The 22,936-nt window shown below is 43.6% G+C and overlaps 1 long non-coding RNA gene and 1 pseudogene across 1 annotated transcript in view; both read right to left on the bottom strand.

The window, feature by feature from the left end:
* Nucleotides 1-3,016, bottom strand: part of LOC113628855 (uncharacterized) — a 36,993-nt gene extending 33,977 nt beyond the window's left edge. Inside the window, exon 1 of the long non-coding RNA XR_003436276.1 lies at nucleotides 2,928-3,016. This is a non-coding gene — a long non-coding RNA (uncharacterized LOC113628855). The remainder of the gene's footprint in view (nucleotides 1-2,927) is intronic.
* A 17,033-nt stretch (nucleotides 3,017-20,049) lies between these two features.
* On the bottom strand, nucleotides 20,050-22,251 carry LOC113628985 (exocyst complex component 3 pseudogene; annotated as a pseudogene).
* Between the last annotated feature and the right edge of the window lie 685 nt (nucleotides 22,252-22,936).

Here is a 22,936-nt window from a genome sequence, read left to right as displayed (position 1 = left end):
ATCGTGTCTCTACAACATGTACTTATATATGACCGTAACACATAAAAATAATATTTACACCTGTGCTACACTTGGAATTGTTTTTGTGGCAGCCTCATAAAAGACTGACCAGTTTTTTGATGCCTTCTGGAGACAAGAAGTCAAATCACTCCTTGGTGGCCCAGGGCAAATGATTCTTCACTGGATGATTTAAAAGGCTGCCATAGGGTTTGGTTCAGAACTTTGAAAATATTATCTGTAGCTATTGTGACCAGAACTTTGCTGACCCAGCAAACTCTGTGGGAGAGAACTTCAAGGAGAAAAGCTTCCAGAATCAAGAATAAAACTGAAGTTTTTGGAGAATGTGGTTCCTTTTCCTTTTGAAAGGAAATTATTACTATTATTATTATTATTACCACCCCAACTCACATGGTTATTGTTATTATAATTGCAATTCGACACTAGTTTAAAGTTAGGGAAAGTGTGAGTTAAAGAGGGCCATGGTTACAAGGTCTCATTCAGTGCCAAGTGCAAAGCTAGATCTTAAAACTGTTCTTTTGTCTACAAGAGCTAGTGGTTCCTCTGTACCTTATTTCATTGGGTTAGCATATGACAACCTCCATTTTATCTCACGTAATTCTTACAGAAGTTCTTTAAATTATGCATTACTTATCCTGGGTTCTGTCTGATAGGACTGTCCGAGAACACATACTACAATGAGTGGAAGGGTAAGTCAATGACCTTTCATCTCATGTCAAGGGAAGCTCCCTGCCAGGGTTGTCAAAAAAAAAAAGCGGTGTGCACAGGACATGTGGATTATCTCCCCAAATTAGGTAGGTAAGGAAGCTGATGTGCTCGCTTCAAGCTTTATCCTTCGCTCTCTGCCAGCTCTCCCAATTCTCCAACAGAACCAACAGAGAGAGAAACCCCTGGAACAGCTCTCTTAACTGCATCTCCACCGTCACCTGACGCCCAACTTACCCTGCCCTGTAATTATCAGCCCGGCCAAACTGCCAAGCAAAGCATTTTACAATCCGCACACAAGACCCGTCCGTCCTCCTCCGCCCGGTCAGGCTGCTGTGCTCTGCACTAGCTGTGCCCGCGTTCACCCTGCTCTGGTCTCTGGGGTGCTGCTCTCTGCGATGCATTTTGCAACATAAGCTATTCTCTTGCTCCGTGAAGCAAAGCAAAGAATTCAAGACAAGCCTGAAATTAGAGCTACCACAGCACTGGGATTCAGAGAATCATAAAATCCTAGCATTTTTTTTTTAGTTGGAAGGGACCATTGAGATCTTTTCAATCTGCTGATTTTACCTGACGTGATGGGGAAGTAGAGGTGGAGACAGAAGGAGAGCGTGGAGGGGAGCTTAGAACCAGAAACACTGGTGGTGACTCTAAGTGCTAGACCAAGGGGTGGGCCAGCCAGCTGGGAAGAATAAGGGTAAATGTGCTAAATCTTAAGAGTTTTCTAGCTAACATCGGAGTCTTCAGCTGCTTATGAACGTTCTGTGACTTTTCTAGCTAACGTCGGAGTCTTCAGCTGCTTATGAACGTTCTGTGACTTGAAAAGGCGAAATATTTTAGAACTAGAACCCAGGTCACTCCCTCCCTTTGCCCTTCACATCCTGTTTTCCTTCAAATAAGTGACCTGGCCAAATGCTCTCATCCTTTAGATCTGGGCAGAGAAGGGACATTTCCCTGGAAGTCACAGCACATTAAGTTCAGCTCATTTATTCGTGTTTTCAAGCAAAGCCGGAAAAGTGGGCAAAATGCTCTGAGGGGGTCTTCTGATGTGCAAAGATATTTTTTTTAAATCCAAGGATCAATTTGTTTTCTCCCTAAAAGAAGGGGTGAAGTCACTTTCAGGGAATGTGAGTTACAGTGAGAGTGGCATCCTTTCATTCCAGATATTAACTCTTTCTAAGAGCCTACTTCTACAGAAATGTCTCATTCCCTCCTGAGGGTTTCATTCTGTTTCTCTTCCTGCCTCTTGAAAGATCAGGTCATCAGTGAAGCTTCCAGAGACCTTAGGACATTAAGAACCCATCAGTGGGTCACTGAGGCCATGAACAGTTTGCAAACTTCTGTGTGTATGCACATTTTCCCAGAGTCCATAGCTTCCAACACCTTGTCAGAAGGGTGTGTGATCCTCAAAGTTATAAACCACGAGCCTAGATTGTTAGGACGGAAAGAGCTCTGGCTCAGACGTCCCTGTATTAGTTTGCCAGGGCTGTCTGCACCCAATTCCAATGTATGGAGGGGAGGTTCCCCCCACATACCACCAAGCAATGCTGGAGATACCAGCTGGGTGTCCTATAATTCAACTCAATTCCGACCCTGTCTACCTAGACATTCCATAGGTAAAGGGTTCAGTCCCACAAGACCACCCTCCATTTCTTCAGATGCTAATTGCAAACCAGATTGTTACCGGTGCTTCTGACCAACTGGCTGTAAATCACAGGTTCCCACCACCCCTTCCTTGGGTTCCATTCATTTGTTAGAACAGCTCACAGAACTCAGGAAACCTGTTCACTCACTAGATTGCCAACTTATTACAAAGATGCGTGGGGACGAGGATGACAGAGGGACCGCTTCTGCCTGAGGCCACGTGTCCAAGGTGCTTCTACAAGTCACAGCCCCTGGTACTCCCTTACAGTCTGCAGTGACGGGAAGAAAACTGGATGAGAAAGCGAAACATCCATGTTCTGGATGCCAACACCGCTGTGATTGCACTTCCTGGAGATGGGCTGTTCGAGATGGGCAGGAGTGGGGGCTTGGGGAGGGATACCCAGGCCCCAGCAGAGGTGGCACATTCAGACCCCAGCCCTGCTGACAGGTCCCTGATTTCAGGAGCCTGGTCTCGCCTTTCTTTTCTCCGGGTAATGAGCTTCTGCTTCCTACCTGCGAACACTAACAAACGAGGCCCGTTGCAGCTGGCTGTGGCTCACCTTTCAATAGCGGGTTGACAGGGAGAACAATGCGCGTGTTTGCGGCTGCCCAGGCTTCGGGGAGGATCTGTCATCGTCGTGGTGAGTGTCAGAGCAGTTTCAGGCTCCGTGTGACTGGCAGCAGAGAGCAGAGGAGAGAGGCAAGTTCAAACCTGCTGACACTCCTCGGGTGAAACTCTCAGCTTCCTTTTCCTCCTCTGAGTTTCAACAGGAACAAACTTTGTTCGAGTTCAAGAGGATTTCAATTATAACAGTTGCACACTGCCAATTAGCGGGGTTCTTTTCCTGGAGTGTAGTCACCCTACGCGACACATATACGTTCCCGGCCACGTGGTGGAGGAAGGGCACTTGCCTTCTATAGACAGAAGTATCCACTGACGCCTAAACAGCGCGATTATTCTTGCCTTCATTTCTCTGTTGATGTTTTCTCTGCTAGAGGTGGTCTCGAGCCTCTTGGAAGATTCATTTCGGCTATTTGGGAGGGAATAAGCAGGGCAATATGCTCACTGCTGAGCCTCTGGTGAAGCTGCCCTGCTATTAGCTGGATGACCAGGTGGGAGGGCCAGCAGGGGTCTCAATTATTGGGAGATTTACCCTGAAGCACTGGACATAACCCGCTGACATGCACAGTCTTCTGCATTCTTCAAAGGACGGGAAACTTGACGGCATATGCAAAGCTGCACAGAGATCCTGAGGCAGGGGCCCATCCCCGTGAAATTTCCACCTCCAACTGTCTACCTGCCGGTAGCCCCCAAAGGGAGACACAGGGGGTCCTGCTTAAAGTGGAGCCCCTTGCTCATAGGGCCTGTTTCCCTGTGATGCTCGGCTGTGATGATGATATTATTTGAGAGTATGTACTAGGTCACAGTCCCTGCTTTCAGGCACCATTTCTGCCAGTTTCCTCTATGACCTGCTTTTTTGCGAGACCATTAACTTGAGTGTCTCACAATTCCCATCCCGTTGGATGTGACAGTACCTGTTTATTACTCAGGGATGCATTTTTAAAAGAATGAAATTTACAGAAAAGCAAAAAAGACTCCTTGATGTCATTTAAATGAACCCCACACTCTCCCTCCCGTCTACATTTATGAGGTCACCATTCAAAATATTTTTTTTCCAACTGGGGTGGAAAGAAACATGGTGCAGAGTCATCAACAAGAGATTCTGTACCATGGAAAGGAGGAAAAAAATACTGTGAAGACTGATGAGAAAGAGCTTCTGGAAACCAAAGGGGAAGAAAAGTCATTTCCAGCATCCACTTCTACCTTTGGCTCAGGACTCCCTTGGGTGGCACTTGACCTGCACCCCACAGTTCAGTCCAGGGACTATTTCTCCTGCAGAGGAGCCCTGAGCACTGAAGCCACTGTGATTCCATTAGTCCAGGAGTGAGATGGTGCATATTTTATCTCTTCCGATAAAAGGGCAGGATTCAATATCCTTCTCATGGTTCTCCCTCCACCTCACCAAAGACAGGGCTCCTGTCCAAGAAGCATTTTATGTTCTAAAAACCATAATGACAAAACCTCCCAACTCAAGCACTTGAGACACTGGCTAAAGGTTCCTTGTCTACTCCTCACTTTTCTGAAAGAGCATTCAATTAGGAAGTCAAGAGACTGGCTCTGCCACCGATTCACTATCAGGAAGGTATTAAATAACTCAGTTTTGAAGGGTTTTTCTCATTGTAAAAGTTCCATGAAGTCCCCTCTCTGACGAGTGTCATCCAACTCCACTTTTCCACTCAATTTCATCTTCCCCTCTTCCATTAAGTTGTCGAGGGGCTGTGCCCCTACCAAAGCCCTTTTATTTTGTTTGTCCCTCCTCTTCGACGTGTCCTGTGGTGTTTATGAACGTGTGTGTGCATCTGTCCTACTGGATGATAAGCCCATTGGTCATTGGTACCTAACAGCTCTTCTGAACACGTCTTTGAGTGAAGGATTTCATGACTGATCCTTGGAAGACGTGGCATCTGAGGCTCCCAGGCTAGCATTTCTGCAGCCATTCGTGGCCAGTCTTCCTTCATCCCGTCCTATAAACAACAGCCACACTGTTCTCCATCTCAAGATCACTGCATCTGCTCTCACTTATAATAACTGATTGGGAAAGGACTTTGTAAGCAATCTGAGAACTTAGGATAACAAGTCTCTTGGACACAACTACTAGTGCCAGCTGAGAACCACAACCATTTATGAGGAGGGAGGTAAATCATGGAGAAACCTTGGCAAAACATGTAGATCTAGGAATGAGACAGGAATGCAAGATGGCGCAGAGGCAGATACAAAACATCATGAGGATTTAGGTCTTTCCTGGGCTCTCACTTACCTTTCATGGATGAAGGTAAAATGTGAGGGCACCAACTACAGAGCATTTCTGATCAACAGCCTGTGAGGATTTCTGAAGAAATAGGATGTGGACATTGTTTTTTGGAATTGCTGCCTCCCCATGTGTCTGGATGGCCACAGGGGGCCTGCTGGACCTCAACTCCAGTGATCTTTTACAAAACCTGGAACGTGCTTCTCTTGGGGTTGGGTGGCTGTCCCTGGGAATGGTGGATATATTGATCTTCATGCCATGACCCTAAAACGAGGCTATATTCTTCTACAGAAAGCCCTCAGAGTATTTTGCTAAGTTGTGACTACTTTTCTTTTTGCAAAGGAAAACAGTTTGGCTGAGAAATCCTAGAGAACAAGGGTTGGCAAACTTTTTCTGTAAAGGTCTAGATAGTAAATAAATTAGGCGTTTGGGCCACCCAGTCTCTGTTGCAGCACAAAAGCAACCACAGATTATATGGAAACAAATGAGTGTGACCATAAAACTTTATTTATGGGCACTGGTAGTTGAACGTCATAAATTTCCCATACGCCATAACATGTTCTTCTTTTGATTTTTTTAAACCATTTTCAAGTATAAAAACCATTCTTTGCTGAACCAGGAAGAAATAGAAAATATAAACAGACCAATCACAAGCACTGGAATTGAGACTGTGAGTAAAAATCTTCCAACAAACAAAAGCCCAGGACCAGATGGCTTCACAGGTGAATTCCATCAAACATTTAGAGAAGAGCTAACACCTTCTCAACTCTCAAACTCTTCTCAAACTCTTCCAAAATTCAGCAGAGGGAGGAACCTCCCAAACTCATTCTACGAGGCCACGATACCCTGATACCAAAACCAGACAAAGATGCCACAAAAAAAGAAAACTACAGGCCAATATCACTGATGAACATAGATGCAAAAATCCTCAACAATATACTATCAAACAGAATCCAACAGCACATTAAAATGATCATACACCATGATCAAGTGGGGTTTATTCCAGGGATGCAAGGATTCTTCAATATACGCAAATCAATCAATGTGATACACCATATTAACAGACTGAAGGAGAAAAACCATATGATCATCTCAATAGATGCAGCTTTCAACAAAATCCAACACCCATTTATGATAAAAACTCTCCAGAAAGTAGGCATAGAGGGAACCTACCTCAACATGATAAAGGCCATATATGACAAACCCACAGCAAACATCATTCTCAATTGTGAAAAACTGAAACCATTTCCTCTAAAATCAGGAACAAGACAAGGTTGCCCACTCTCACCACTATTATTCAACATAGTTTTGGAAGTTTTAGCCACAGCAATCAGAGAAGAAAAGGAAATAAAAGGAATCCAAACTGGAAAAGAAGAAGTAAAGCTATCACTGTTTGCAGATGACATGATACTATACATAGAGAATCCTAAAGATGCCACCAGAAAACTACTAGAGCTAATCAATGAATTTGGTAAAGAAGCAGGATACAAAATTAATGCACAGAAATCTCTTGCATTCCTATATACTAATGATGAAAAATCTGAAAGAGAAATTAAGGAAACAGTCCCATTTACCATGGCAACAAAAAGAATAAAATATCTAGGAATAAACCTACCTAAGGAGACAAAAGACCTGTATGCAGAAAACTATAAGACACTGATGAAAGAATTTAAAGATGATACAGATGGAGAGATATACCATGTTCTTGGATTGGAAGAATGGACATTGTGAAAATGACTCTACTACCCAAAGCAATCTACAGATTCAATGCAATCCCTATCCAACTACCAATGACATTTTTCACAGAACAGAACAAAAAATTTCACAACTTGTATGGAAACACGAAAGACCCTGAATAGCCAAAGCAATGTTGAGAAAGAAAAACGGAGCTGGAGGAATCAGGCTCCCTGACTTCAAACTATACTACAAAGCTACAGTAATCAAGACAGTATGGTACTGGCACAAAAACAGAAATCTAGATCAATGGAACAGGACAAAAAGCCCAGAGATAAACCCATGCACATATGGTCACATATTTTTGATAAAAGAGACAAGAATATACAATGGAGAAAAGACAGCCTCTTTAATAAGTGGTGCTGGGAAAACCGGACAGCTACATGTAAAATAATGAAATTAGAACACTCCCTAACACCATACACAAAATATAAACTCAAAATGGATTAAAGATGTAAATGTAAGGCCAGACACTATAAAACTCTTAGAGGAAAACATAGGCAGAACACTCTATGACATAGATCACAGCAAGATCCTTTTTGACCCACCTCCTAGAGAAAGGGAAATAAAAACAAAGTAAACAAATGGGATATAATGAAACTTAAAAGCTTTTGCACAGCAAAGGAAAACATAAACAAGACGAAAAGACAACCCTCAGAATGGGAGAAAATATTTGCAAATGAAGCAACTGACAAAGAATTAATCTCCAAAATATACAAGCAGTTCATGCAGCTCAATATCAAAAACACAAACAACCCAATCTAAAAATGGGCAGAAGACCTAAATAGATATTTCTCCAAAGAAGATATACAAATTGCCAACAAACACACGAAAGGATGCTCAACATCACTAATCATTAGAGAAATGCAAATCAAAACTACAAAGAGGTATCACCTCACACCAGTCAGAATGGGCATCATCAAAAAATCTACAAACAATAAATGCTGGAAAGGGTGTGGGAAAAGGGAACCCACTTGCACTATTGGTAGGAATGTAAATTGATGCAGCCACTATGGAGAACAGTATGGAGGTTCCTCAAAAAACTAAAAATAGAACAACCATATTACCTCGCAATCCCATTACTGGGTATATACCCTGAGAAAACCATAATTCAAAAAGAGTCATGTACCACAATGTTCATTGCAGCTCTATTTCCAATAGCCAGGACATGGAAGCAACCTAAGTGTCCATCAACACATGAATGGATAAAGAAGGTGTGGCACATATATACAATGGAATATTACTCAGCCATAAAAAGAAATGAAATTGGGTTATTTGTAGTGAGGTGGATGGACCTAGAGACCGTCATACAGAGTGAAGTAAGTCAGAAAGAGAAGAAGAAATACCGTATGCTAACACATATATATGGAATCTAAAGAAAAAAAAATGGTTCTGAAGAACCAAGGGGCAGGACAGGAATAAAGACTCAGACATAGAGAATGGACTTGAGAACACGGGGAGGGGGCAGGGTAAGCTGGGACAAAGTGAGAGAGTGGCATGGACATATATACACTGCCAAATGCGAAATAGATGGCTAGTGGGAAGCAGCCGCATAGCACAGGGAGATCAGCTCGGCGCTTTGTGACCACCTAGAGGGGTGGGATAGGGAGGGTGGGAGGGAGATCCAAGAGGGAGGGGATATGGGGATATATGTATATGTATAGCTGATTCACTTTTTTATACAGCAGAAGCTATCACACCATTGTAAAGCAATTATACTCCAATAAAGATGTTAAAAAAAAAATTCTTTGCTCATTGGCTGTACAAAAATTAGGCAGCAGACCAGGCTTAGCCCGAGGGCCATAGCTTGCCAGGCAACCCCTGCTATAGAAGAAAACTGTTTACTGTGAGAATCTGTTCTTCTGAGCACTGGGTAGGTACTTACACCAGCTCTCACCGTGACAGCCAAATTAGGGTGTCTCTTCAAATCTGTGAAGCTAAATAAATGAGGGCAGACCCCTCTTAGCATCTAGAATGCAGTGCGTGTACACTGGTGTTATTTCACATATCAGATTCCCGCACGGAAAACACTGTCATGCCATTAATAATCTTCGGAGGAACACCTTGAAACTTGACTAGCTGAGGGCACATTGCAAATGGGCTCTAATGGCTTTTATTTCTCATTCTTGCCACCTCAGATCTAATCAGCTGTTGTGTCATTTTTAATTCCTACTTGGCAGGATTCTCCAACTCCCCTGGCTTTCTAGATAAAGGCTCAGAGGAGTACTAGGCCTTGAGGCATCTAGGAGTGGGGAGTAGATCAGAGAGATGGAGGGCTGAGTAGATGATGACCTTCAACCATGGCTGATTGGAGAGGACCGGGAAGGAACCTAACTCCCTGGATGACCCCCAATCCACCCTCCACCTCTCTTCTGGGGTTCACTCAAGTCCTGACATTGCTTTCTCTGGGGAAAAAGGTATTTCACTCCTCAGTTAGGAACGAGCTTCAAATCTCACATCATTCTGTGTTGGCTAGGAAGAAGATGAAGGTCTGAATTAGACACCTCTTAAATGGGTAACTTTTCGTCATACAGAGTGAGACGAGCTCTGGTTCAGCTCCTTCAAACAGGTACACCCACCACCACCCAGCCTGAGCAACCAGAGGGCCACCTTTGATGGTGACCCTACCTCCCTTGGAAAGCAGTGAGGAATTGCAAATAATGAAAAAAAATCCATTCCATAAAAATAAAATTACAATGAAATACATGATAATTAAAAATCAGTAAATAAAACTCATAAGAGCTATTATTTTAGCGTTTGCATGATCTTACCTATATTCGCTCATTTAATCTTTACTACAACTCAAAAATATCATTGTGTTCATTATGTAAGTCAGAAAAAGAAGGTCAGAAGGCAAGCAGTTTCTCAAGGGCCACAGCTGGTAAGTAGCAGAGCTGTTTACAAATGCAGACATATCTTGCTTCGGAGTCTATAATCTTAACCACCTACTAGGTGGCTGTGCATCTTTGCTAAATCATTTTCCCTCTCTGAGCCTCCGTTCCCATAGCTCTGAAATGAAGCCGAAGATGATAAAATCTCTAACCTCACTTCTAAATCAAAATTCTGATTCTGTTATTTTCACCCCTCCCCTTTCAGGAGGGGAAAAAGTAAACACATAACTTCATATGGTAACTTAGTGAAAAAACAAAAACTAAATTTCCAGGGTATATCTTTGAGTCAGTATTTATGTAGTACACTCTACTACACACACCTTCTTAAAATAAACCTATGATGCAAGCAAGCAACAGTGGGTAACTAGTACTCATACCCTACTAGACTTGGTAAAGAGATGAAATGGAGACCCGTTCTGATCTGATCTGCAAAAAACTTAAAAGCAATCTTGAAGGTAGATATAAATCAGAGCAAATAGCTTTCCAACCAAAAATTCAAGACTCTGGATTATTTTTTAAAAGTATTATGCTTATTACACTATACTTATTAAGACCAAAATATACTTGCTAGCAAGACCTTTCAGCAAGGACTGAAGTTCTAGGCACTTTGGAGGTTAGCAGAAACTTGCCTGATTCATTTATTTACTCATTCTGAGTATTGCTGTTTAATTCTGAAACCTAAAGCAGCCAGTTAACTAAAGCTCTCATTCCCGGAATGTTCCAATATTGAGTGTCAGAGACAGAGGGAAGGATCGGGGCTGGGATGATAAAATCCAAGGCCCTCCCCTGAACACTTCCTGACCAAGAGATGGGAGCAATTTCCTTCCAGCCAATTAAACTCAGAAATCTAGGATCTATCCCAGCAGGGACATGGGGGGATTGGCTAACATTAAACCCCATGATGCAAGCCAATCAGCTCACAGGGAGAAATCCACCAACCTCCCCTTAGGACACAAGCTGTGGCATTTTTAAAAAATTCAAGAGCAAGTCTGTGGCGGAAGGCAGATTTCCTTCCCTGTCCTACAGATCCTAGCAGAGTGACTTGCTCCCAGCCCCATTTATAAACTTTGTTTTGGCATTTCAAATATTGATTTTTAAAATATTCTTCAAGAGAAAGCCACTTGGGGACCTTTAAGTTGGCGTTCACAAACGATGCATGCCCAGATGTGTTTATTGCAGGATGGACATATACTTTTTCCCTGTCCTCCTTCCTCTCCACCTAAGTGTCTCTTTATTCACTATTTTAATTACCTAATCGTAAATTTCTTTAGGGGGTTACTTAGAAAATTAGCATCAAAGCTTGGCAGTAAATTCAGGGGCTTTTGGAGACAGTCCAAGCTGTTTCACCTGTGATTAATTAGATGATTTTCTTTTTTCCTTTAAGTGCCAGAAGGCTGTTGAGGTCTTTAAGCAGTTACATGACTGCTGGCACTACTGCAATTATGATTGATGCATGCGTCTGGAGTCTGAGGCAGCAGCCTGGCTTTTGTTGATGGTGTGTGTGTGTGTGTGTGTGTGTGTGTGTGTGTGTGTGTGTGAGAGAGAGAGAGACAGAGAGACAGAGAGACAGAGACAGAGATAGAAGGACAGACTTGGGAAGCAATAGCTTGAAACCCTCCAAAGGTTTCCACAACGTGAGTTGCTTTTTTAATATCCCTGCAAGTGCAAGTCTAGAAGCTTCAGGCCAGGATCTTCTACCATAATATCTCAGCAATTTCAGAAATGTTGCTTGAGCAGTCCTCTTCCTCACCATGAATCACTGCAGTCTTTGTGGAGTCTTTGCATAAGCTCTCTTTATGACACGCACTAAGGAATGTGTATTTTCAACAAGGCTTTTGCTTTATAGAAAGCAAGCAGTCACACCTGTTTTAACATTTCACCCTGGTGAAATTCAAGAAGGGGGGAATGCAGGCTCTTTGGGTAATTCATTGCGTATGAAGTCATCCCCCAACACTGGCATAAAGTTAATGTAACCCGTGGGTATATTTAGGAAAAAAGTGATTCTTTGCAGCCACCATGAACATGCTTTCAAGGATGCAACAGAGAAATTCGGTGATTGTTTGATTCAGAGAGCCAGCTTGTCAGTTTCTCTTTATACTGTGTGAATGAGGGAGAGAAAGGCTCCTTCAAACCATTTGACTCAGTCAAGGTAGCAGAAAGTTCAAAGTGTTGGCCACCTTTTGCTGGTGTCTGTATAACCTTACAAACTCCTCAGCCCCTAGACTGGAGATCATCTAATATTTGCTCCACTGTCCCTAATGCGCGTGACAATATTTATAGAGCAAATTCAATGATCTGATACCCACCTGCCCTCTGAGGACTAACAGGAATGTTGGCCACATGGGTTGGTGGCAGAGATTTCCCCCCAGACCAGGGGTTGGCCGACTCCTTTTATAAAGAACCAGAGGGTCACCATTTTAGGCGTGCGGGACACAAGATCTCCATCACACCTACTCAACACTGTGGCTGTGGTGTGAAAGCCACCTAATGAAGAGGCCAGTGAATGGACGCACTGAGTACCAATGAAACGCGTTGGCTTCCCCCTGGCCTGGAGCACTGTTTCTCAGACACCGGGTATCTCGTTAAAATGCAGATTCTGGTTCTGAGGGTCGGGAGTGTGCCTGAGACCTGCATTTCTGACCCTCCTGACCAGATGTCAGTGACACTGCTGATCCGAGGACCTCGCTCTGAGCAGCCATCCCACAGCGTCCCCTCGGAAAATGTCCTTCCTTTCTGTGTCCGGGGCATTTCCAATAACATTGAGGCTCAGAGAATAGAGACGGGCTATTGGTTCATTAGGAAGATGGCTGTAGGACTAGTCTTAGGTTTATACCCTTCAGATCTAGACGCTTCAAAGATTCATCCAGCGCTCCATCCCTTGGAAGAGCCCAGATTTCCCTCTCCCGAACATCACCTTCCTTTTTTCACCTTTAAGCTTGGTTGTATAAGGTCTCCTCTTCCTAAGTGGACAGATGGCTCGGGCTGTGGTGCAGCTGTACACACAGCACGTCAGAGTCTTTTACACCTGACTGCCAGCCCCTTCCCGGCCTCGGCATGGAGGGCTCTAATGGTCCCTACCTAATTGGCTGTGATGCAAAAGCTAATGTAGGTTGAGAGACCAATTAACGGGGCTTGTTTCTACCGAGGCTGCATCTGAACATCAATTATGCTAAACAACACGCTGTATTAAGACATTTCCCTGCCACTATCATTTGCTAGGGGACACCTCAGAGCAGGGCAGAGAGATACCCCCTCTCACTGCCTGCCCGAGGCGTTTCTCTCTGTCTGTCAGTACAGACGGCTGGCAATAGAGAGCACAGGTTTAGAGCTAGGAAATCCATGACGCAGGGACACATCGGACACTAACTGATTACCTTCTCTGGGCCTCGGTCTCTAGACCATGGGGGCTATGGTTCAAGAAGCCAGAGAACAGGTTGGGTGAGGGATGCTGGTAATCCTTCCACGTGACCTGCTGATTCCACTCAGGAACGGAAACCCTGAGGCTCTGGAGGCTCAAAGGATACTTTCCTTAAAACTGGAAAAACAATCAATAACTGAAACTGTTGGTAGGGGGAAGATCATTGTATTCTCTCCTGCAGGTCAGGCTGGTTTGGAACTCCATTTCTCCCTCATCTCAAGCTCCTCTCTTAGAATGCATTTCTTGATTTCTTACACCAACACTGGTCGTTAAGCTGCCCAGTTCATTTTAATTTTTCCTGATCGTGCAGCTTGTATGTACTGAAAACGCTGAGGAATCAGACCAAATTTAAGACACGAAACAGTGGACAGTTTAGCTAGGAAGACGGGACTAATATTCAGACATCTACTCATTTACTCAATCATTCATCAATTCAACAAATACTTGTTAATCATCCACTATACTTCAGGCAATCTGGGCTAGAAGCCTTTCTTTTTACTCTAAGTTTATTTCTAGATAGAAAGGTAGGTAGTCAAATGAGTAATAGTAATGCTGGGTAAGATGTGCTATTATATCTGTGATAGTAAGATGCTAAAGGGGGCACAAAATATACAAAAAACACAGAATAAAATTGTGTCTGTTCATTAGAGCATTACATATAACGCATATAAGGTAGGTTTACTAATTTACAATGGAGTGCCACACCCTCTCCCATTCCTCATCATGCTTATATCAGAAACCTTTCACTCTCAAACTTTGGGAATTTTATGAGAAAACTGATAATATTAGGCATAAGCCCCCTCAATGCCCAGCAACCAAAAGCTATCTATAGTTGCACTTATTCTCACCTCCATATTTCTGGTCTTGCAGAAGGAGATGTAATTTCTCATGTTAAGGCCTGTGCTCTTCTAGACCTGTGCTCTTGACGGACTCTCCTGCCTTATCTAGACCTTACTGAAGGAGAAAGGGAGATTCCCTTTCTCCTTCCCAAGTTGGCAACTTTGTCGCAACTGGTCCCTTCTGCAAAGCATACAATTAGGACCAAGTTTGTGGGTTCCCTTAAAAATAAAGTCCTCCCTTGACTCTGCGTTGGACTAGCATTAGTGCTTAGGTTTGGAAGGGCAAATAGTTTTTTACCTTGCATGTCACCTACAATCTACTGGCAGTGGCTTTCCTTACCTTCCAAGCCTAGAATTCTTTCTTCTTCACTGTTTTCAGTTATTTCCACCTTCTGCTCACCTGTTCTTCAAACACCTGCAGTCTTTGTTTGACTTCATGTTTCCTGACCTTGACCCGACATGTTATATTAATGGCTGTCCAACTCTCTGACTCTCTTCTCTCTTTGCTTCTCTTCTAGATCTCTACTACCTCACTGACCATCCTTCTCCTGTCCTCTGTGGGCTCTCATTTCTCTGCATGCGTCTTTGCATATTGTGTTCTTCTTTGTGTGTTTCTTCCTTGGACTCTTCTCACTTCATACCATCACTGAGTGATCCCTTCTTATCCCCTGCTGTCACTTACCACCATGTGCTCACATTCAAACTGCATTCAAGTCAACTCTGCTCCCATGAGCGCCAGCCCCATCTCCCTGCTTCTTAGGCTCCTCGACTTGTTCTAAAGTCATCAATTTTCCACCCAAATCTGCAACTCCTTCTGTCCTGGGGAATGGCAGTATCATACAAAACTTGGATGTTATCATCTACTCTTGTCTTTTTCTCACCCTGACACCTCATCGATCAATAAGTCCTGCCAGCTCTATTTCTCGAACCTCTATTAGATCTGTCTTCTCTTCTCTATTCCCATTTCTCTTGCCTTAATTCGGGTCTCATCATCTTTTATTTGGACAAGGGCAATTAGATTACTATCTGATGTCTTTGCCTCTGTTACGATCTCTGGTTTTATAGCCTTTTAGTCTACCCAACACAGGGTGGCTCGGGTTACCTTTCTAAAATACAAATCTGATTGAAGAGAAAGGCGCACATGGAAACTTCTGTGGAGAGCCATGGCCTGCTTGTCAAGCTAGAGAGGAGAGGTTCAGCTGAGCCATCTGGGCAGCCGCTGGGAGAGGGGGTACAGAGGGTAATTAAGGATGTTAAATTCCAGGCTTCCCCTTTCTGCCCTCTGCACCTCACCTGGTATTGTGCTACTAGATGCTTAACAACCAACTCTCACCAAGTAAACAAACAAACCCCTTATTTGTAGAGTGAGCCGCTTTCCATGGTGCAAATATTACCACTAGGGCCAGTTTCAAGCAACCAACATCACTGGAGTTTGGAAGAAATTCGCAGCTGGCTCTCACAAGACCACAGCTTTTGTTCTCTTTCCTCATACTGAGTATCTCTACAGTGGGATCCAGGTTGAAAAAAAAGAACCAAAACGTTTCCCTGGCCACCTCTGGTATACAAGCCTCACCTGGAGCCAGCCAAGCCCTGGATGAAGACAGCCTTACTAGGGACTGCGCTGGACTTCAGGGAGAGGCAATGGTGGGCAGAAACTAAATGCAAATTCATGAGCTGCCCGGGCTCTGTAAACAGAAGGTGAGGTGGAGTGGACGTTGAGAGCATCCCGTGCAGCTGCTGGTGGGGATGCCCACCTTCCCGCACAGAGACAGGGAGGCTCCAGAAAGGTCTGCCCTTTGCTCATGGGCTGACCCACCAGCATGCTGATACCCTGTGGCCGGCCTGCCTGGAGGCCACCCTCCCAGATGCCACTGCCTCTTCTCCCCAAAGCAACACACATAGAACTTTTTCGTAACTGTGACAGAATGCATTACCCCTTTCTGCACAACATTGTATGTCATTGTCAACATCAAAAACTTCCCTGCTCTGCTCTAGCAGCACCTGCCTTATTGATCAGGTGCCTTCCGAACAACTCGCTCACACAAAGCAATTAAACCTGTCTGACTTCAAAAGTAACATAAGACAAGCCACGTCAAGCAGAATAGCTCTCACCTAATATGATTATTTCTCCTCTTCCTGGTGATAATGGAATTATGCAAAAGCGGCCTTGACCCAGTAAGGGTTTTCTCTTCAGAATCAAATCTCTGCTTTCCCCTAACTCACAACACCCCGCCAGCCCCCCGTTTCTTCTTGTTTTCTAGCCGTTCATTCGGCACTGCTGCCCTCCTTTGTGTACCAGCCTGCAAATCGAAGAGCTCCTTACCTGTGAAGCAGTGCAAACTGATGAAAATGTGGCCAGATGCATCTAGTAGGTAAATGATGAAGAAAAAACACCCATCTCTGTCTATTAATTCGTTCTGCAAAGTTTCTTGATTGTCTCCAGTGTGATTGCAGTCCACTCAGGTGGCTAGCTTTCATTTAAGGAGTGAGACTTTTTACAACTGTCTCAGATTTCCCCCATTTCTCATTGTCCTCCGGTTGTCTGGATCCTGGGCAGAGGGATGTCTTGTCCCTGGGCTCTAGTAAAAAAGAAGCATGGTTGATGTATTATTAAAATACTTCCATGATGGTTGATAAATAGTCATTGCCTTAAGTGGCCCTAGTTTCCCTTGTACATTACAAAGTGACCAGCCTTCTAGCCCCATGCAGAATTCAACAACGATGTAACCACCAACAATGTTGGGCAGGGTTTGCTGATTAAGGGCTCTACTCCTTCTATACAGACAGCATCCAATCTGATTTTTGGTGACTGTAATCTACATGGTTCAGAGTACGCTACTGCTTAGACCCATGATTTCCAATGCCAGTAGCAGTCAACTCAGTACTTATAATTTTATAGAGATGCAAGCCCATTTTAATGTGGGTTACTTTGTGGATATCTATTAAGGGAAATTTCTAAATCAAATCCCTAACTACAGAAGTTGCAGAAGAATCAGAGTTTCTTCTCCTGCCCCTGATTAAGCTTCTGGTCCCTTCAGCAAAAGTCCAGGGCTTATGGAGTATGTGTTTTCTAGCTTTACTATCAAAGTAAAACTTATTTCAAGGTTATTCTAGGATCCAGGACAACAGAAGTCAGTCAGCTGGCATAATAGTTGCCTGCCTGCTTTGTATTTTATGAGAATAAGGGTGACTTTCAGGCACCCCACAGCAAGTATTACCATCTCTCAAACATCTGTGCGCTCGATTCCCATGTGTGAGATGGGAGCAGATTTTAATCGTTGCCCTGTGCAGCACTGTGCTGCATGGACTCCACATCCCACCACCTAACTCTGAGTCAGCGGAGGTCCTTATGTGTAGGCTCTTTACTGTTAGCAGATCCAAGCATTCAACCCAGGTAAAATCCATGTATACAACTGACTGACCACTCAGAAGAAGTGTTAAACTATTAAGGTGATTGGCCTTTTCTGTTCAAAATAATGGAACAGTCCCTGCTGTGGTCGAAGACAGCCAGATACAGGAGGACACAGGAGCTTAGCTCTCTCCTGGTTGTAAAGGCACTAGTTTGGTCTTCCAGTACCAGCCCTACTCAGTCACCACGGAGAGACAACAACCCGGCAGGCCCCAGAGGAGACCCATGCAGAGGAAGTATAATTTCATTGGTTCTATAATAGATTACCTTAAGTCACATTTTAAGAAAAGTTAAAGAAAGGGCATAGAAATATGAGAGTTATATAAGAACTATAGAAGCAAATAAACAATTTTATAGTATAAACTGTGTATGTTCCCCCCCCACAGAGAGCATCCAATCTGACTCGTGAAGCCACTATGTTACCGTCTCTGCCAGGGAAGCCCTCCATAAGGATGCCAGTATACACGCCAAGAGTGCTTTTTCCTACCTAATTCCTTCAAACTGTCACTCCTCAAATGCGAGAGAGTTTTGGAATTCAAAAATATTTGAACTGACTGGCATCCACCTACATCACCCCTGTGTCATACTTTCATTTGGCCCCTACATAGCATTGCTTTTAGCCAGAGTTGATCAAAGTTACGCATGAAAACATCTCATTTGCTTTCTAGCCAAAATCAACTAGAACTTTTGCTTCTGTCGTTAGGATTGATAGGTGTTCTGGGAGGGCCCTTTCCCTGCAGAACAAATACACCCTGCAGAGGAAATGTGCTTTGAGGCATTGCTGAGCTTCTTTTATTTGGAAGCAATTGATAAGGACTGGCATTACTTATTCTTTAACTGTTTGGTAGAATTCACCAGTGAAGCCATCTTGCCCTGGACTTTTCTTTGTTGGGAGGTTTTTGATTACTGATTAACTCTCCCCACCATCTAAAGATATGATGAAATTCCGATCAGAATTCAAGTGGCATTTTTTTCACAGAAATAGAACAAACAATTCTCAAATTTGTTTGAAACCACAAACAATGTAAATTGCTGCAGCCACTATTTTGTTAGTTACTTGTTACTGGCCTTTTTTTTTTCTTTTCTTTTTTGTCCTCTTTTTTGATTAATCGAGTTTTTTTTTTTTTCATTTTGCTCTTTCATAGTTCATTATGCATTCCTTGTATTATTCTCTTAATCTTTACCCAAGAGATTATAATGTGCATCTTTCACTGAATAAAGTTACTATGAATTAGTATTTTCATCACTGTTTTCTACCAATTTCCAGCAATGTACAAATGTTAGGCATCTTAAATTCCATTTATTTCTCTCCCATGTTTATTTTAAATCCCACAAAATGATATTACTATTGTTAAAAAATCAATATTAATTTGTATTTATCTATATATTTACCTTTTTTTTGCTCTTCATTCTTTATTGCATTTCTGTACTTCCTTTTATGAACCTTTTCTTTATGTCTGAAGAATTCCTTTTAGTATTTCTTTTAGTATTAGTTTGAAGGTGATAAATTCTTTCACTTTCTGTTTGTCTGGTAATTTTTGTATTTTGCATTTATTTATAAATGATATTTTCACTGGGTATAGAATGATAGGTCTTTAGTTTTCTTTGTTTAGACCTTTAAATGTGTTATTCCCTTGCTCCATTGTTTCTGTAGAAAAGTCAACCTTCAATCCTTTTGTAACTTTGTTGGATGTATAATGTGTCTTTTTTAAAACTCTGGATGCCTTTAAAATCTTCTAGTTTAGTTTAATTTGAAGGTTTTTTACTATGATGTGTTTAGTTTTTTTCACTTCTCATGCTTGGGGTTCACAGAGACTCCTCTTTAATGTGTGTGTTGATGTCTTCAGTTTAGGATAATTCTTAGTATTTCCTCAGATATTTTTCTCTATCTCATGTGCTCTCTCTCTCCCCCTATTTTTCTGAAACTTTAAGTACATTTTAGACCTTATTACCATGTGCCATGTGTCTCGTAAACACATTTGTGCATTTTTTCCATGATTTACTCTTTTTTCTACTAACCTGTTTTCCAATTCACTAATTTTACCTTCTTCTCTACTCAAACAGCTGTTAAACCCAACTATTACGTTTATAATTTTACTTCTTGTACTTTGAAACTAATTTTTTGATAGATCATCATTCTCTGGTAAATTTCTCCAATTTTTGTTTTCATGTCTCTGAGTGAAGACCCACAGTGAATGAAGACAGGGCCTCTTCCCTCTCCACACACCTTTTCTACCATGACGATCAACCATGAGGCATTTCCCATCAGAGTCCTGCCTCACAAAGGATGTTTACAACAGAAATGTGAAAGCCTGAGGAACCACAGCCAGCAGGACACTTGTTCTTCAAGAAGTCACAAGCCCCGGCACCTTGCATACAACACGCTCGGCATGACAGGAGACAGGCTCGAGGACCTGAAACTTCTGAGGAGAACCATCAAGAGTCACTTTTGCTTTAATACATTTCTGAGGGTGGGGATGATGAGTGCAGAATAACGTGCACAAAGCTGGAAACCGATGGGCTACTTGAGAAGTTTCACTACGTTCAGACTCGGAACTATGATTTCCTTGAAGATGGGCACATAGTTCGGATTTTCCTGCCATGGGACCCTGCTCCAGATTCCTGATGATGGTCTGCTTCATGTCCTGGCTGCCGACCCCTCGGGTGGCCAGCAGTGTGCCAATGTAGCCATCCTTGATGTCTGGGTATTTGCTGACCAGAGTTGAAACTTCCAGGCACAACTTCTGCAAGGGCGACAGTAGGGTTACTGTGCTCACCTGCATGTTTGCTGAATCCAGAGGCCAGCTTCTGGAACAGCAAGTGGAGCAGCTCAGCCTCCCTGACTGTCTTCTCGGCACCTCCTTGTACTCCTTAGTGCTCCAGGATGAGATGTGATTCTGCGTGATGGCCCACAGGTACCCACCACCACTCACTCTCACCCTCTTTTTGTATGGATTTTTAGTTTCTGCAAAATCACTGAAATATTCTTCCGCAGTGACACAGATGATGTCTACAGCATTTGAGCCTAACAGCCACTTCTTTGTTGTCAGCTCATCGAGATGTTGCTCCAGATCCTGGAAGACCTCTTCCTGGTGCTGCAGCCTCCTCGCAACAACGGTGTCTAAAATCCCATCCATGTTTGGTTGGCTCAGAGACACACCCTCTTCCACTTCATTTTAAAAATACTTCCTTTTTAAACTGATTAGGGGTTCCTGAAAGCTCTGACAGATGTGATGAGCGCTATCATACCCTGAACATAGCAGTGTGGTGCTGCCAATGTTTCAGATGTTCTATGTGCAACTGAGCCTCAACTCTGTGTCTGTTTAAGAAAGGATTCATTTGCTGAAGATGCAAACTGGTAATTTGTTTTCAAATCTTCACTCATCTGAGCAGTAATTTAAAGAATTTGATGGAACGCCTGGAAGACAGTGGTAGGGAGTGTTCCCACTTGGGTCCGCTTTGGGCTCAGTCTCTTTCATTCAGTCTTTAGTGTCTGTGTCTAGTGCTTTCTGTAGCCAGACAATGATGTTTGAAGTGAGAGCTGACATGTACAGATGGAGCAGCTCAGACACCACATTTGAAGAAAGTCAAAGCTCCAGGGCATTGACGTCCACTTCTGGGACCAGCTCCACATTCCCAGTCATCTTTGCGCTTGTGTAGGTGTTTAAGTCCCAGGTCAAACAGGCTCATAATCTCACTTGCTTCTAGACCTTCCCACAAGATCTGCATCCAGGTTCTCAGGGCTTGGTGGTTGAGGAGTTTCTGAAAATCTCATAATGGGGAGAAAAGCACGCAACCATCAGGTTTTTGGCAACAGTGGGGTCATCTAGGACATGCTTCCATATGATTTCCGGGTGGCAGATGAACCACACCTTGTTGGACTCCCTGGGGTTCTGCCTCTGTGCCCTCAATTCTAGCACTCACGATTCTGTCCAAGAAAACAAAGATTTCCTCCTTCCAATTCTTGGACCTCTCAAGGGGAACAAAACTAGTTTGCATTTTTTTTGGTCAAGTATGCACCAATCTATTTTTCTTCCCTTTCCAAGATCCTGACAACAGAGACCAGAAAAATGGGGTCCTGGGGGGTGGTGAGCGGTGACCTCTGCAGCACCATCCCCAGCTGCTTGGCCAGCTCATCTGAGAGCCCCTGTGTGCTCCCAAAGTCACTGTGGATGAGGGTCACGTCCACGTGGCGGTGCTCGGACATCAGCCCTTCCCAGGAGCACACTCCTGTTCCAGGTCCATCAGGTTCCAGTGGGCCTGAAGGAGTGCCCCTTGTTCAGTGAGGTCCAGGCTCCCCACTCCTCACAATCCGGGACACCAAGAAGATGTTCTTGAGGGTCTCCACAGCTGCAGCGAGCTGGGTGCGCTGCACGACGGCATCCTTCATCCTTGACGTACTTGATGCTCTTGGTGGATGGTGTGGATGCTCCACCTCAAGTCTTTGCTGACGTTGGCCAGGGACCGCAGGATGTCTCTGACATCATCCAGTGCATTTTGGAGCTGGTTCCGGCCCATGTGGCACCCCATACAGCACCCCGTCCAACCATGACTGGATAGCGACCTGCAGTGTGACCTCCACGGATGCCTTTCTCCAGGCCTCTCTTCTGAGGTTCCCCTCCTCTTTGCCCTGCTGGTCCAGGCACAGAAGCATCCCAGCGACCTCTTGAATCTCTGTTGCAACATCCTCCTGGTCTGTCTCCTTCATGGTTAAAAAGCAGGCGGAATCCGCCACCCTCCCCCGCGTGAGAGCGATACCCCTTGGCATTGCCACCCGGCGCCTGACTGGAAGTGTCATCCGATTTCTTGAATGTGTTCATCACAGTTACTTTAAAATCTATGTCTTGTGTATTATATCTAGATCATCTTTGAGTCATCTACATTACCTATTTTTTTTCTCTTGATTTGATCACTTGAGTCTCTCTAGTATCATTCATGGTAATTATTTACTTATTTCTTGAAGGCAAAATGGAATAAAAGAGGCTGGCGACATTGCTGTATCTCAGGAACTAGAAGGAAGCAAGGCTTGCTGGTGTGTCTGGAGGCTAATGTAGCTTGCTCGGGAAAAGCATCAAATAAGGCAGAGATGAGACTGAATCCAGCCATTCTGATTGAGTACCGGATACTGTGTATAAAACGTGTAGAAACTCTGAATAATGCTAACTTCCAGCAGATTAGAATCTATTTATTTGTTTACTCATAGGTTCGCTAGAGTAGGTCTTGGTCCCCTTGATACAATCAGGGGATGGGAGGCATTAAAGCTGGTTTCAGGCTTTGTGAGAACTGGTCTACTTCTAGTTTGAAGTAATCCTAAAGGAAGACCTTTCAAGAATCTCAACTGAGAGCAAAGGCTGTTAACCTGGGCCCATCACCCTTGCCGGGCCTCAGATGCCACTTCACCTCCCAAG

The sequence above is a fragment of the Aethalodelphis obliquidens genome, unplaced genomic scaffold, assembly GCF_003676395.1.
Source record: "Aethalodelphis obliquidens isolate GAN/ISIS:26980383/991018 unplaced genomic scaffold, ASM367639v1 scaffold25, whole genome shotgun sequence".
NCBI lineage: Eukaryota > Metazoa > Chordata > Mammalia > Artiodactyla > Delphinidae > Aethalodelphis > Aethalodelphis obliquidens.
The sequence above is the reverse complement of the archived record's forward strand: the minus strand, read 5'-3'. Positions and strand labels throughout refer to the sequence as shown.